This window comes from Stegostoma tigrinum, chromosome 37, assembly GCF_030684315.1.
Source record: "Stegostoma tigrinum isolate sSteTig4 chromosome 37, sSteTig4.hap1, whole genome shotgun sequence".
Classification (NCBI taxonomy): domain Eukaryota; kingdom Metazoa; phylum Chordata; class Chondrichthyes; order Orectolobiformes; family Stegostomatidae; genus Stegostoma; species Stegostoma tigrinum.
The window spans coordinates 7,462,860-7,479,528 of record NC_081390.1 but is presented as its reverse complement, the minus strand read 5'-3'; positions in this window follow the sequence as shown (position 1 = coordinate 7,479,528).

Sequence of the window (16,669 nt, the reverse complement as noted above, 5' to 3'; positions counted from 1 at the left end):
TGTTTATGTTCTGGCAGGAACTTACATAGCCCTGTAATGTCTCTTCATCTGTTCCTTGACTAGCCATGCTTTGATCAACTGTTCCTGGACCTTTTGCTGTTTCACTCCTTCCTGTTTTTGAATGAGACTGAGTTCAGTGCATGCCTTTCTACTCAGGAGCAAGAATTCCTGGTTGTGAAGTGTATACAGGTTTTCTAGTATGTGTAACAATCTTTAATGTTCAATGTGATATCTCTGGACCATAAAGTTGAATTCCTATCAGCTGTCAATAGTGTTTTGTCAGTCAAGGCCTGCTATCTGATTATATTGTGATACTTGCTCCCATGTCCTACTAAAATTTCTTGAAATGCCCAAGATGTCCATTTCCCATACATTTGGTCTGGGTTACTGATATCCACTAGGAAATCTTTAGATTTGTCTTCAACTGGAGAATCACTGTTCTACCTCATTTACCTGTTAGTATGGGTTGCTACTTGATCTTTTGCTTTTCTCTGGCTGTGTCCTGCTTTAGCACATTTACTGAAAGTGATCTATTGTTTTACAATGTAAGCATTCAGTTCCAAAAGTTGGACACTGTTTGCCCCATGAGTAAACTTTGCTCCACTGCATTGGCAGGGAATGCGAACATCTGTGTTTGCACTCCCCACAATGAACTGATTTCTCATTTGGCTTTTTTGCGAGTTTTTTTGTCTTCCTTAAGAATTGAATTGACCTGAAAGATCTCTGGTGCCAAGTTTCATCTTATCCCCTAAGGACTGATTTATTTCACTTCCAAATCTCAATTTTGTTCACTATCTGAATAGCCTTCTCTCGAGTCAGCTTTTCTTTGGACTATAATAAGTGTGACAAAAGCTTATTAATGAAATACTCCATAGTTTATGCTGCATCCTGAATGCTTCTGTTCAATCTTGCTTCTTCAAGAATTTTATTATTTCCGATGTTGAAATAATTATTGAAAGCTTTCAGTACCTCTTCAAATAACTTTTTTTTCACTTGGTGAGCAATACTACAATTTGCCATACTCCCAGTTGTATCCAGAAGTGTATTTACTTCAACAGTTTCTGACTTACTGTCTGGTTTTGAAGCCATTCTATGTCTCAAGAACTGTGTCTTTCCAGGATGTTAAATTTTATGCTCTATTCAGCCCATCTCTGAAATTAACTCTTCCTGGTTATGCGATGTCTCATGTCATGGCTCCCTAATATAATTCTGTATTTTATATCTTTTTAAAAATATTATTTTGCAGTAATAGCAGTTCTCCCCTACTTTACTGCTATGCTAGAGGGGTTTCCCGCTTTATGCAGTTTTACGGAGAAAGCCTGCACCTTTTCAGCTGTAATGAGGTTTTCTAAGCTTTTGCACATATTATAGAGGACTTGCTACTTTTTGTGGCTTTAATGAAGGATTTCTTACTTCTGGTGGTTTTAATGGGGTTCACATTATGTGAGTTTTTCTTTTGGCCCTGATAGATTTCTTATATTTCTAGCCGTGCCTCCTGTTATCCATATTGCTATGATGGCAACACCAGATCTAAGTTGAGTTCTTAAAATCTCACCCTTTCAACCTGAAAGACTGCGCAATTTAAAGATTCCTTTTTGTACTAGGGATTTTTTTTGTTTTGACTCCTGTAGTCTCCAATGCGACTTTGCTCAATGGCTGAATGGTCTTGGGACCACTCCCATAGGTCTTGTGATGCAGCCTGTACTTCTCCCTTGCAGCTGCAGAGGTGCTGTATGCCGACCCATCTTTTATCAGGTCTGAAATGCTTTCTATCATTCTTTAAAGTATTTTTCAAGTATGTTTCCGCAAGGTTATTTTCATGGGGTTCGCTGTCTCCAGCAATCAGCTGTTTCTGTTTTCCTTGATGTTCATTGAGACTGGTGCTGTTAAATAAAATCTTAAAATCCCAGGCTAACTACCATGTTCTGTGTAGGGCCAACTGCTGACTGTATGTTCTGTTGCTTGTTTAACACACTCGACAACAGTTATTGACTCGGCACAAGGAGGAAAAGAGTCATATCTATTTCAACTAACTACTAACTTTATTGGTTTAGTTAAAACAGATATACAGTCCACACCAAGATAGTAAGAACTGCAGATAGTGTAGTCTGAGATACGTGTGGAGCTGGAGGAACACAGCAGGCCAGGCAGCATCGGAGGAGCATGAATGTTGACGTTTCGGGCCCAAACCCTTCTCTGGGCACCGCCACTCCTCTTTCTATTTATTTCTGAGCATCGTTCCCTCTTCCCCAGTTCTGAAGAAGGGTTCCAACCCAAAACGCCAACTTTCCTGCTCCTCTGATGCTGCCTGGCTTGCTGTGTTCATCCACCTCCACACTCTATAAAATTCACACCGTTTGGTAAATAAATGTTAAGAGTGGGCATGCAATACACACAAGATTAAAATCTGTGCATATACCTACTAGGTTTCTCTGACATTCCCTGATCAGTCCATGAATTTAAAGGCTTATAGGTGAGATTAGGAGCTCACGCTGGCCAGGGAATCTCTCCCAGGTCCTCAGTATAATCTCCACATTCAAAGCATGGGGTCCTTAACTTTGAAGGTCGATCTCACTATTATCCTTTTTCCTTGTCTTCCCGAGCTGTGGTGTCTTTTCCTTGTTGGCTCTAGTTTATCTAGTGAGTTTGTGTCTTTCTACTACAGGCTCACCCTAAAGACACCATTACCTAATTACCTTCCACTAAATAAGTATTTATACCTTACGTCATTCCTCTGAGCTGTCCCTGTTTGAATTGGTCCCAGCCAGCCCAAGACAATGGCTGGGGCTCAGGCAACTTGAGTTCACAAGCTGCTGTTTTTGTGCATGAGCAGCGCCGGCCAATGATTCTTTAAGAACTTCCATGGTCTAGTGTGGGTCGGGGAAGCCACCTTCTAAAGAGACTTTAGAGTAAACGATGTAGTCTGTTGCATATCTGCAATTACTTACAGGTGATAAGAAAAGACTGTACATTATGACAAAGGCTGTTGGAAGGGCCTAACATTATATCTGTATCTCACAAGATTTCGCTTTAACCTTGCACCAAGTCCCATGAAATCATCTCACTACGTGATGCTTGTTGCACTTAATGATGTATTAACCCTTCCAGACTCCTATCCAGTAGAAACAGAGTAGAATAAGCTATTTTTTGTTTTGATTCCATCTGCAAAAGCAATTCAATCATGTATCACCTGTTCTTTCTTGTCAATTAATTGATTGTTCACTGATTAACAATAATTTTTTTTTGTTTGCCTGTGCTATAGTGCATTTTATTCAGTAGTCTCATTTAGAGTTTTTGGGGAGCTGAAATCCTTTCTCTGTACAATGAGAACAGTTGCCATTTACAATTTCATTACAATTGCACTATTCCTCTGCTCACAACAGTAGTGCTCATGAATGGTGACTTGTGTTTTCATTGCAATCTTGGCTAATATTTCATGCTTGGGCTCTGTTAAAAGAAAGTTTGCCGATTTTGATTGGGTTATTTACGCTGCCTAGATTCTTTTTAAAGATAGGAGTCTCAGTATTTTTATATGTATACAGTATTGTTTATGTAGGTAGTTACTTAGCATGGGATGATATGATCTTTCATTGGCTCTTGAACTTCATGTCTGTGTTTTGGAATAGATGTTTTTTTTGAAGACATGTCTTCTCCAGTAATATTGCTTTTCATAGTCTTCAATCTTCTTCAGCAATGAGCCTGGATATTGTTGTTCATATCCCACACCCTCATGGAGCTATTTCTTGATATCATGTAGACTGAACTGCTGATGAATAACAAATGCTCAGGATGAGGCCAAGATGGATCTCGCACTTCTGTCTGAAGATCATTACAACTGCTTTCATTTTGTCTTCTGCATTGACCTGCTGGGCTCCGCAATTGTGGATGTAACTGTTTGTGCAACTTCTTCTACTTGTTAGTTGGTTAGTTGTTCACTGGCATCCACAATACATGTCCTGCTTTCCTGACAACCCATTCCTCAGATATTCTATTAAAAGCTTTGATTCTTTATGGCAGATCACAGTTTAAATCTCTGAAGTTATTGGAGAAACAATATATTCCAAAATGAGAGCTCTTTTTTTAACCAATGGGGTGCGAGGTCAGGCTAGAGCAGCGTACAGGGAAAGAAGGATGGACACCTGGGAGAAGCCACTGTGTTGCTGTCCCATTAAAATTTGTACATCAAAGTTTGCTGGCGATACTAAGTTAAGTGAAGAGAAACTAGGAACTGCTCCTTTTGTAAAGGTACAAAGTAATTTAAAAGACTAATGAGATGTTGGCATGTATCTCATGGGATCTGGAAGTTACTTTACAGCTGTATAAAGCTCTGGTTAGACTTAATTTAGAGCGTTGGGTTTGATACTGGGCACCATACCTCGGGAAGGGTATACCGACCTAGGAGAAGATGTAGTGCAGATTCACTGGAATTATGCCAGAATGAAAAGTTTGAAGCTGTGAGGACAGGCTTAGTGGACTAGGCTTGTCTTGCCTTGAGTATAGAACATTAAGGGACGAAGTAACTGAAATATTTACTTTGATTAGGTGACTTGAAGGGGGATGTTAGATAGAGGCCTGTATTTCCTTTTGTGGGGAAATCAAACAGCTGGAGTAAACATCAATTTCAAGGTTACACACCACAATGAAATAATTATTTTTATGCTACCCTCTTTCTGTATCAATGTCACAAATGATGTTCTATTGACAATGGTAATGATCCTTCCTCAACCATCCTGCCCTTTGTCTGTAGTTTTTGACATGGTTAACTACAATATCATCTTCTTCCCTTCTCCCATCCAGTCTTAGCCAATTACAGCTACAACGTGCCATCCACCTGACCATGTGGGAAATTGCCCAGGTATGTTCTGTCCACAAAAAGCAGGACAAGTCCAAACATGGCCAATTATCGCCCAATTTGTTCAATTTGATTCCTGCTTGGCATCGTATTCCACGAACATTCAGACATTCCACCACCCATGTTAAGTAGCAGCGGTGTGTGCCATCTACAAGACATTAACAAAGGCTCCTTAGACTACATCTTCCAAACCCACAACCACTACATCAAGTAGGATGAGATATGTGGGAACACTACCACCTGCAAGTTCCCTCCAAGCCACTCACTTTACTAACTTAGATTATGTCACTGTTCCTTTAGTGTTGCTGGGTCAAAATCTTGGAACTCCCTTGCTAACTGGAGTCTGAGTCTACCTACAGTAAATGTACTGTAACCATCCAAGAAGGCAGCTCAATACCTCAACACCACCCTCTCATGGGCAATAAATTCTGGCCCAGACAGCACTGCCCACCTCCTGTGAATGAATTTTAAAAATTGTTGCAAACATACCTTTAATCACGTCATTCAAGTAATTTATATAAGTCGTAAACATTTGAGGTCCCATCACTGTTGCTTCTTGCCAACTTGAAATAGATCTATTTATTGCCTACTCTCAACTTCCTGTCAACTAGCCAATCTCCTATGCATGATGATATGTCACTTTTATCTGAAGAAAATGAGAGAAATTAATGGTGTAGTTATTTAAACTGAGGATGAGCTCACAGACGGAGGAGGATAGGGATGGATGAGGAATGTTCAGACCTTCTGTCGATGAAGAAATGGATAGCCCTCAGACCATCTTGATGTGGGATGAACCTACAGCGACCTACATGTCAGTGGTGAAGAAGAGGTGGCTGGTGCCAGTACACTGAAAATGTTAAATCAATATAAAGCGTCAGACAAATCACAGATATAGGTGGGAAGGGATCGGATTGGGCAGAGCAAATTGAGTCAAGATCGGAAGTAATAAGCTCATTGGAGAGGAACAGGCTGAAACAATAGGTGGGGTTTGTTTGTGAATTTTGGGAAGAAGGTAAAAGCTGGCAATACAAGGTTGGGGATTATGAGGTGGGAAACTGGCGGGGAGATCCCCAGATGAGATGAGGATAGTTACTGTCATAGACACAACAATATGATGTTCAAGGGTGGGGTCAGGATTCAGCAAAGGCAGGAGGAAATGTCTGAGTGCTGGCCCACAGTTTTTGCAAAAGATAGAGGTGAATACGGCAAACAACAGTGCTACCGTTTTTAGAGGTTTGATTACAAAATCAGAGTGGATCTGAGAGCATGGATTGCTCTCGTATCAAATGGCCATAGGTTAGAATATGTTACGGGAGCAGAGAAATAAAGATGATCAGGGTCACATTGACAATTTTCAATGAACAGGTTGAGTGCAAGTAGCCAGAGCTAGGTGTCCAGATGGAAGGAGAAGTTGGTGAAGGGGTCTGTGGAATGGGAGAGAACTCTTATTCCAAAGAAATGGGCACAGAGACAAAGGCAACGGAAGAAGAGTTCAATGTCCTGTTGTGTCCAAGATTCATTGCTATAAGCGTATAAGGAGATAACACAAATTCCTTTGTCGAGTACAGATCGTTCAGTGTCAGGGAGCGAAGGTCAGAAGCCATAAGACAAGAGGAGGGGTTAGAGCAAGGGATGGAGTCAGAAGGAAGGTGAGCAAGATTTGAGAGGGATGTGGACATATGCAACTTGTGTTCCTTAATGCCTGAAAGGAAGAGAAAAACTGTTAAAATGTTGAACAAGTCGAAGAATTAAGTGAAACTGGGGAGCAGGACAGCTCTGAGATGGTGAGAGGCTGTGCTGATGGAGAGAAATTGTGCATGTGGCAGTGCATGGCACTGAGTGTGGAGGCACTGAGAACAGCTGAGTGAAGAGTTTGTACATCATAGAGATACCCGTGATTCTGGGTATACTTGAAACAACAAATATGAAACTTTAGTTGAAATCCACATAGGGTAAGTCTGAGTGGGAGGCAGTTCCTGAGAAATGAGATGTGGCTATTAAAGCGAGTTTTGCTGAAAACCTTGTCAAACACTAGAAGGAAAGCAAAAGTAATCATGGCGAACAAGAAGAAACATTCAAATGGGATGATGCCTATTTTAGATAATAAAATGTGAAGCTGGATGAACACAGCAGGCCCAGCAGCATCTCAGGAGCACAAAAGCTGACGTTTCGGGCCTAGACCCTTCATCAGAGAGAGGGATGGGGTGAGGGTTCTGGAACAAATAGGGAGAGAGGGGGAGGCGGACCGAAGATGGAGAGAAAAGAAGATAGGTGGAGAGAAGAGTATAGGTGGGGAGGTAGGGAGAGGATAGGTCAGTCCAGGGAAGATAGACAGGTCAAGGAGGTGGGATGAGGTTAGTAGGTAGGAAATGGAGGTGCGGCTTGGGGTGGGAGGAAGGGATGGGTGAAAGGAAGAACAGGTTAGGGAGGCAGAGACAGGTTGGACTGGTTTTGGGATGCAGTGGGTGGAGGGGAAGAGCTGGGCTGGTTGTGTGGTGCAGTGGAGGGAGGGGACGAACTGGGCTGGTTTTGGGATGCGGTGGGGAAGGGGAGATTTTGAAGCTGGTGAAGACCACATTGATACAATTGGGCTGCAAGGTTCCCAAGCGGAATATGAGTTGCTGTTCCTGCAACCTTCGGGTGGCATCATTTTGGCACTGCAGGAGGCCCATGATGGACATGTCATCTAAAGAATGGGAGGGAGAGTGGAAATGGTTTGCGACTGGGAGGTGCAGTTGTTTATTGCGAACCGAGCGGAGGTGTTCTGCAAAGCGGTCCCCAAGCCTCCACTTGGTTTCCCCAATGTAGAGGAAGCCACACCGGGTACAGTGGATGCAGTATACCACATTGGCAGATGTGCAGGTGAACTTCTGCTTAATATGGAAAGTCATCTTGGGGCCTGGGATAGGGGTGAGGGAGGAGGTGTGGGGTCAAGTGTAGCATTTCCTGCAGTTGCAGGGGAAGGTGCCGGATGTGGTGGGGTTGGAAGGCAGTGTGGAGCGAACAAGGGAGTCACGGAGAGAGTGGTCTCTCCGGAAAGCAGACAAGGGTGGGGATGGAAAAATGTCTTGGGTGGTGGAGTCGGATTGTAGATGGCGGAAGTGTCGTTAGATGATGCGTTGTATCCGGAGGTTGGTGGGGTGGTGTGTGAGAACGAGGGGGATCCTCTTTGGGCGGTTGTGGCGGGGGCGAGGTGTGAGGGATGTGTTGCGGGAAATGTGGGAGACGCGGTCAAGGGCGTTCTCGACCACTGTGAAAGTTGCGGTCCTTGAAGAACTTGGACGTCTGGGATGTGCGGGAGTGGAATGCCTCATCGTGGGAGCAGATGCGGCGGAGGCGGGGGAATTGGGAATGGGGATGGAATTTTTGCAGGAGGGTGGGTGGGAGGAGGTGCAGGTTCGCAATAAACAACTGCACCTCCCAGTCGCAAACCATTTCCACTCCCCCTCCCACTCTTTAGATGACATGTCCATCATGGGCCTCCTGCAGAGCCACAATGATGCCACCCGAACGTTGCAGGAACAGCAACTCATATTCCGCTTGGGAACCCTGCAGCCCAATGGTATCAATGTGGACTTCACCAGCTTCAAAATCTCCCCTTCCCCCACCGCATCCCAAAACCAGCCCAGTTCGTCCCCTCCACCCACTGCATCCCAAAACCAGGCCAACCTGTCTCTGCCTCCCTAACCTGTTCTTCCTCTCACCCATCCCTTCCTCCCACCCCAAGCCGCACCTCCATCTCCTACCTACTAACCTCATCCCACCTCCTTGACCTGTCTATCTTCCCTGGACTGACCTATCCTCTCCCTACCTCCCCACCTATACTCTTCTCTCCACCTATCTTCTTTTCTCTCCATCTTCGGTCCGCCTCCCCCTATTTGTTCCAGAACCCTCACCCCATCCCTCTCTCTGATGAAGGGTCTAGGCCCGAAACGTCAGCTTTTGTACTCCTGAGATGCTGCTGAGCCTGCTGTGTTCATCCAGCCTCACATTTTATTATCTTGGATTCTCCAGCATCTGCAGTGCCTATTTTAGCCTTGAATTCGACAGATTCACTATGCTTTAAGTAAAGAAATTTCTCCTTATCTCTTTCTTAAATGTGTTACCCCTCTTTCAGATTATGCCGTCTGGTCCTCGACTGTCCCACAAAGGGAGACAACCTCCCCACACCTACCCTGTTGATTCCTCTAAGAATTTTGAAGGTTTTAATAAGATCACATCTTATTCTTATAAACACTAACGATTACAGACCCAACCTACTCAACCACTCATAAGAAAATTTCTCCATGCCTGGGAGTAACCTAATAAACCTTCTCTGACTGCCTTGAATTCCAGTATATCTTCCATTAGGTAAGAGGACCAAAATTATTCACTGCAATCTCTGTGTGCTCTAACTAGTGTCATGAGTAGTTTTAGCAAGACTTACTTTTAAACTGAATTCTCTTTTGAAATAAAGGCCAACCTTCCACTTGCCTTTTGTATTACCTGCTGAACTTGGAAGCTGGCATTTTGTGATTGACACACAGACACTGTAGTGATTGGAACCAGGTTGACCTTGTTGGCCAACAGGTCCTTGATTGGGTTAACCCGGGCCAATCAGGAGGCACTGGCTGACCAATATTAACAGGAGATGTAGCATCTCCTCAGTTCAGGAAACTGACTTTGAGCTGGTTGATAACAGCCAGTGTACAAGTGACTAAAAGAGTGGCTTTTTGACACTAAAATTCCTCTGCTCTGTACTTTTCTGCAGTCTTCCCTTATTCAAATAATATTCAGCTCTTCTGTTCTTCCTTCCAAAGTGCATAACCTAACATTTTCTCACCTGATATTCCATCTGCCAAATTTTTGCTTAACCTGTCTGAATCTGTGTCATGAGATAATGGGATATGCAGATGCTCGAGAATCCAAGATAACAAAGTGTGGGGCTGGACAAACACAGCAGGCCAAGCAGCATCTTGGGAGCACAAAAGCTGATATTTTTCTGATGAAGGGTCTAGGCCTGAAACGTCAGCTTTTGTGCTCCTAAGATGCCGCTTGACCTGTTGTGTTCATCCAGCTCTACACTTTGTTATCTTGAATCTGTGTCATCCTCACTACTTGCCTTCCCATCTTGTGTCTTCTGGTAAATATTAGATGAGAAGGGAAGAAGTGAGGATGACATTTTAAGTCTACAGAGGGATATAGATAGGTTAAGTGACTGGCAAAAACTTGGTAGTAGGAATATAATCTATTCAAAATGTGAGATCATGCATCGATACCATTTGCTTAAACCACCCCTGCAGTAGTGAGATCAATATTTTTGCCTTTCTGATATGAAGCTGTTTCTTCAGAATTCTCTACTGGACTTCTTGGTGACTATCTTATATTGATGGCCACTTACTATGTTCTTGCCATAAAAGGAAACATGTTTTTTTCTGCATTCACTGTATCAAAAGCATTCAATATTTTAAAGGCTTCCATTAAGGCTACTACTTGCCAAGACTTCTTTGTTCAAGAGAAGCTAGGTCCAGGCTGTCAGTCCTTCCCTGATGTGTAAGCCCACACATTTCGGGTTTCATTCTTTTAATTTTCTTTCTGCACCCTTCCAAGTGCCTTTATATCCTTCTTATAATGTGGTAGATTTAGCACATCTTTACTGCTTTACAATTCTATCTATTTCAAATTAAAGCTCAGCTTATTGTTTTTAATGGATTTACTAAGTTATGGAGCAACTTCTTTTGAGTGTTGTATTTGAACGTGAGATCCCTTTTTGTTCCTCTAATCCACCTAGACTTACAGCTAAGCAATAATTAGCCTCCTTATCCTTTTTACAAAAACATACAAGTTCATTTATCAGAGGAAGGAAAAAGAATTATTTTGGATCTGAACAGTTCACTGTTTCTCTCTCCGTGGATGCTATCAGATCTGCTGAGTTTCTCCAGTGCTTTGTATTTTTATTCTAATCTCTATTCGCTAGGATTTTTCTTTTACATGCAAGTATTGGTAAAACACAAACCGTGAATTTCTCAAGAACTTTGCTTGATTAAGTGAGAGTTTCTAGTATTTTTTGTCTTTGTTTCTGATTTCCAGCATCTGTAGATCCTTTTTTTTATCTAAGCACAGCCCTTTTTGCTGATGTAAGTGTTTTTGACCTTGTGTCTCTGAGCTGGCTGCTGCCTTGCAGAATTTCTTTTTACTGATATGCCACTTCCAGCTTTGCCAGAACTTTGAGGCCATGTTGCCATTCTTCTGATTTTCTTTTTTTTGAGAATGCATTTAATGTTCAGACATTTTAGTGGAAGGCCTACTTTCTGGTTACACATGGATTTTTGAGCCAAGAACTGACACTTTTTTTTAGTATCTTTAACTAAAATATTGAACTTATAATTGTGAAAACATGTCTTACTGAATTTCGTTTCCTCTTGAGTCTGAGAGATTAATGAAGTCAATTCGTTGAGTTCCAGTTACATTTAATTTGCATGATTGCATCCAGCATTCTGCGGGTTCGTGGAAATTACCGTCAGGACTAAATTAAGATACAAACCTTCACTCATTAGTGCTTCAGGGGGTAAATACCACTAATTACCCCTCTTCAATGCTTGAACAGTTAATAGCTGTAATTACCCTAAAGTTTACATGTTTGAATAGAATTATATAGCTGTTTCTGTACTGTACATTCTGTTTGGCTCAACCAGTTTGTGCTTGTGTTTACGGTTCACTCTAGCCTCCTCCCATCCTTCCTCATCCATCTTTGCTCTGATGGCTATCATAATATTGAAAGCATCTAGTTTTGCTTTTCCAAAGAAGTGTAAACACTCGCTGTGGTGTCTACACAATGAAAACCAGCAGAATTTTATGTATTTCAATTCAGCCTACTTTACTATAAAATTGACCCAGGGAGGAATTTTCCTGTCTTTGAACTAAGTCAGAAAGCTGGAGAGTGTCATGGAGTGAGACCCTCAGCCTAAATAAAAACTGAAAAAACTGTGGATGCTGTTGATAAGAAACAAAAGCAGAAATTGCTAGAAAAGCTCAGCAGGTCTGGCAGCATCTGTACAGAGAAATCAGAGTTAACGTTTTGGGTCCGGTGACCTGAGGGATCTGAAGAAGGTACTTTCAGGGTCCTACCAGTCAAAATGTACTCCGTTGCCTTGTTAGCCCTCCCAAAATGCTTTTACGGGATTAAATTCTATTTGCCATTGTTCAACTAACTGACCAGCCTATCTACATTGTTCTGTAGTCTAAAATTTTCCTTCTCACTATTTATCATGCCACTAACTTTCATGATTCATGAATTTACTAATTATACCTCCTGTACTCATGCCAAGATTGTAAATGTATACTGCAAACAGCTAGGGACGCAGCACCAGACCCTGTGGTTCGCACTCAACAGAGTCAGGAAAAATACTCTTCGATCATCATTGTCTGCTTCCTGCTACTAAATCACTTGGCCTTACCACCCGCTCACCACACACTAACCCACATTAGTTACTTGTCAGCTAGATCATCTCTTTCACAGAGCACCTGGAGCTGTAGTAGAGGGGACAGTGGCAGAGTGGTAATGTCACTAGATTAGTAAGCCAGACCCCCAGGCAGGGTTCCCAAACGGAATATGAGTTGCTGTTCCTGCAACCTTCGGGTGGCATCATTATGGCACTGCAGGAGGCCCGTGATGGACATGTCGTCTAAGGAATGGGAGGGGGAGTTAAAATGGTTTGCGACTGGGAGGTGCAGTTGTTTACTGCAAACCGAGCGGAGGTGTTCTGCAAAGCGGTCCCCAAGCCTCCGCTTGGTTTCACTCCACACTCCCCTCCAACCCCACCATACCCGGCACCTTCCCCTGCAACCGCAGGAAGTGCTACACCTGCCCCCACACCACCTCCCTCACCCCCATCCCAGGTCCCAAGATGACTTTCCATATCAAGCAGATGTTCACCTGCACATCTGGACCTCCTGCAGTGCCACAATGATGCCACCCGAAGGTTGCAGGAACAGCAACTCATATTCCGCTTGGGAACCCTGCAGCTCAATGGTATCAATGTGGACTTCACAAGCTTCAAAATCTCCCCTTCCCCCACTGCATCCCAAAACCAGCCCAGCCTGTCCCCGCCTCCCTAACCTGTTCTTCCTCTCACCTATCCCCTCCTCCCACCTCAAGCCGCACCTCCATTTCCTACCTACTAATCTCATCCCGCCTCCTTGACCTGTCCGTCCTCCTGGACTGATCTATCCCCTCCCTACCTCCCCACCTATACTCTCCACCTATCTTCTCCTCTATCCATCTTCGGTCCGCCTCCCCCCTCTCCCTATTTATTTCAGAACCCTCTCCCCATCCCCCTCTCTAATGAAGGGTTTAGGCCCGAAACGTCAGCTTTTGTGTTGCTAAGATGCTGTTTGGCCTGCTGTGTTCATCCAGCATCACACTTTATCTCTGGTCTATATGTGACTCCAGGCCCACAGCAATGTGGTTGATTCCACTAAAAGATGGGCAGCAAGTACTGGCCTAGCCAATGATGCCTACATCCCATGAATGGACTTTAAAGAATTACAGCCCAGATTTAAGACACCTTTAAGTTGTCTCTAATTGACCACTTTAGAGTCTTACTGACAGGCAGGAAGGGTGACCTTTCTGGGGTCTTCTGGGCTTTCCTAACCTAAAACTTAATTCTTCAGGTGATGGGTTTTATTCCTGATACTAACTCATACAATTATCTGCCTTTGTCTCCACCTTTCCCACCATTTCTCAGGAGGGGAGAATTCCTCCATCTGTCTTCTTTGCAAGATCCAAACTCTTGATGTCTGGTATCACCATTAAAACCTTTCTGCACCCTCTCCATTGCATCCTTTACAAAGCATGGCAACCAGTACTGATCGCAGTCTTCTAGCTGTGGTCTAACCGAAGTGGATACAGTTGAACATAACTAGTTATGTTTTTATTGAGCTGCACTATAACTTGTAGTGATTTGTGTAATTAGGAACATAGGAAATAGGAGCAAGAGTAGGCTATTTCGGTCCTTAACTCTGTTCTACCATTGAACCAGATCATGTCTGTCTTACTTCAATATGGCTTTCCCACACTATTTCCCTATCTCTTGATATATTTGCTTGGATCCACAGTTCCCTTTCCCTCTCTATTCCAGTTAAATTCTTATAATCCAAATAATTTCAAACCTTCCCAATTAATCGCAGAGGTGCTTTTCAAAATCATCTATCCCATGCAGTTGATTTTAATTAGTGATATGTACAATGAACTTCAAAGTGAACACTATTTCCAGGTGTCGTTTCTCTACACCACACTCAGCCCTGACTTATCTGTAACCAGCGACAAACAGAACCTTAGGATGATCTGAAAATTTTGCACCTGCCCAACATAATTGCACGTGAAAATTGGTAGACATCTGTACTTTGCAGTTGAGAGATGATTAAAATCTCAATGCTGGGACAGAAATGCAGAGGAAATTAACACCCTCTTCTCCCCCTACCCACTCTTATGACTGGTAGGAGAGGGTTAAATCAGCATTTGTGCAAAGCCCAACTGCAAAGTGCTTAGATAACACAGTGTAGAGCTGGGTGGACACAGCAGGCGAAGCAGCATCAGAAGAGCAGGAAAGCTAACGTTTCGGGTCAAGACCCTTTTTCAGAAATGGGGGAGGGGAAAAGGAGCTCAGAAATAAATAGAAAGGGGAGGGATGGGGCTGGGGAAGGTAGGTGGAATGGTAACAGATGAGTGCATCTAGGCAGTGGTAGGAATTGATCAGTGAAGTAGGAGTGGGAGATAGGTGGGAGAGAAGATGGACTGGTTGTGTCAGGTCAGGGAGGCGGGAATAAGATGGCAGGTTGATCATAGGATGAGGCTGGGGGTGGGGAGATTTTGAAACTGAAAATCCACAATTAGGCCTTTGGGCTGTAGGCTTCTGAGGCGGAATATGAGGTGCTGCTCCTCCAGTTTGCAGGTGGTGTCATTTGTGACACTGGAGGCGGCCCAGGATGGACATGTTGCCCAGGGAGTGGAAAGGGGAGTTGAAATGAATTACAACTGAACATGTTGTCATTTGTCGTGAACAGAGCGCAGGTGCTTTACAAAACAGCCTCTGAGCCTCCGCTTGGAATCAGCGATGTAGAAGAGGCCACATCGGGAGCAGTGGATGCAATGGACCACATTGGCAGATGAACAGGTGAACCCCTGGCTGTTGTGAAAGGTTTGTTTGGTACCTTGAATGGAGGTGAGGTGGGAGGTGTTGCGGTAGATGGAGCATTTCCTGCGGTTGCAGGGAAAGATGCTGGGGGTGGTGGGGCTATTGGGTAGTTTGGAGGGGAATAGGGAGCGGTCCCTCTGAAAGGAAGGTAGGGCTAGGGAGGGAAATGTATCTTTGGCTGTGGGGTCAGATTGTAGGTGGTGGAAGACGATAAGTTGAATCTGGAGGTTAGTGGGGTGATATGTGAGGACAAGGGGAATTCTGTCTTTGTTTTTATTCGGATTAGGGGATGTGAGGGCTGAGGTGCGGGAAACGCAAAGAATGCGGTTGAGAACATTTCGACCACAGGTTGGGGGGGGGTGGGTGCTGCAGTTGTGGTCCTTGAAATCAGAGGACATCTGGAATGTTTGAGAGTGGAACGCTTAGATGATATGAGCATTCAAGAAGACTCAAAGGGAGTTAGTATCATCAAAGCAAAGAACCCTGATATGAATAATCCATGAGATAGCGTCCTGTTCCTTTGGGCATGTAGTCTGGCAGTAAGATCATAATGTAATGTGAGAGAAAAACAGAAATTTTTTTAGACAAACTTAGCAGATCTGGCAGCAACTGTGAAGAGAAAGCAGAATTCACCTTTTGAGTCCAGTGAACCTCTTAGAACTGATAGCATCAGGCTTCAGTGAGATTCAGTGCAAGCTGGAGAAACAGCATCTCATTTTCTGCTTGGGGACTTGAAGCCTTCATGAGCCAATATCGAGCTCAAGAATTTTAGTGCCTGAGCACCATTTTCCATGTCTTTTATCCTCTCCCACACCCTAGGCTCTATCTTGACATGGCTTACTTTCTGTATAGCTAACTCATTTTCATCTATTCATGGTCCCCATTATCACCCATGTAGCTTTTCTTCTGCCCACTGCACCACACAACCAGCCCAGCTCTTCCCCCCCACCCACTGCATCCCAAAACCAGTCCAACCTGTCTCTGCCTCCCTAACCGGTTCTTCCTCTCACCCATCCCTTCCTCCCACCCCAAGCCGCACCCCCAGCTACCTACTAACCTCATCCCACCTGCTTGACCTGTCCGTCTTCCCTGGACTGACCTATCCCCTCCCTACCTCCCCACCCACACCTTCTCCACCTATCTTCTTTACTCTCCATCTTCGGTCCGCCTCCCCCTCTCTCCCTATTTATTCCAGTTCCCTCCCCCCATTCCCCTCTCTGATGAAGGGTCTAGGCCCGAAACGTCAGCTTTTGTGCTCCTGAGATGCTGCTTGGCCTGCTGTGTTCATCCAGCCTCACATTTTATTAGCTTTTCTTCTTCCCTGGCTTACAATCCATTTGTTCGTCTCTTTGGGTTCTGAATCCACCTATCAGCTCACTCTTTTTTCCTCCATATCTTATCAAGATAAATAGCACTTTTTTTTACCAGATGCTATTAATTCTGAAGAAGGGTCATTGGACTCAAAATGTTGTGTTCTGTCCTCAGATGCTGTCAGACCTGATGAGTTTCCCTATCAATCTTTTGTTTCAGATTTCCAGCATCCACAGTTCTTTATTACAATGTGTCAGTGTGCTCTGAGGTGTAACATTGAAGTGGAGAACTGTATTCTAAGTGAGTCAAAAGTGTGCCATGATGCTGTGGT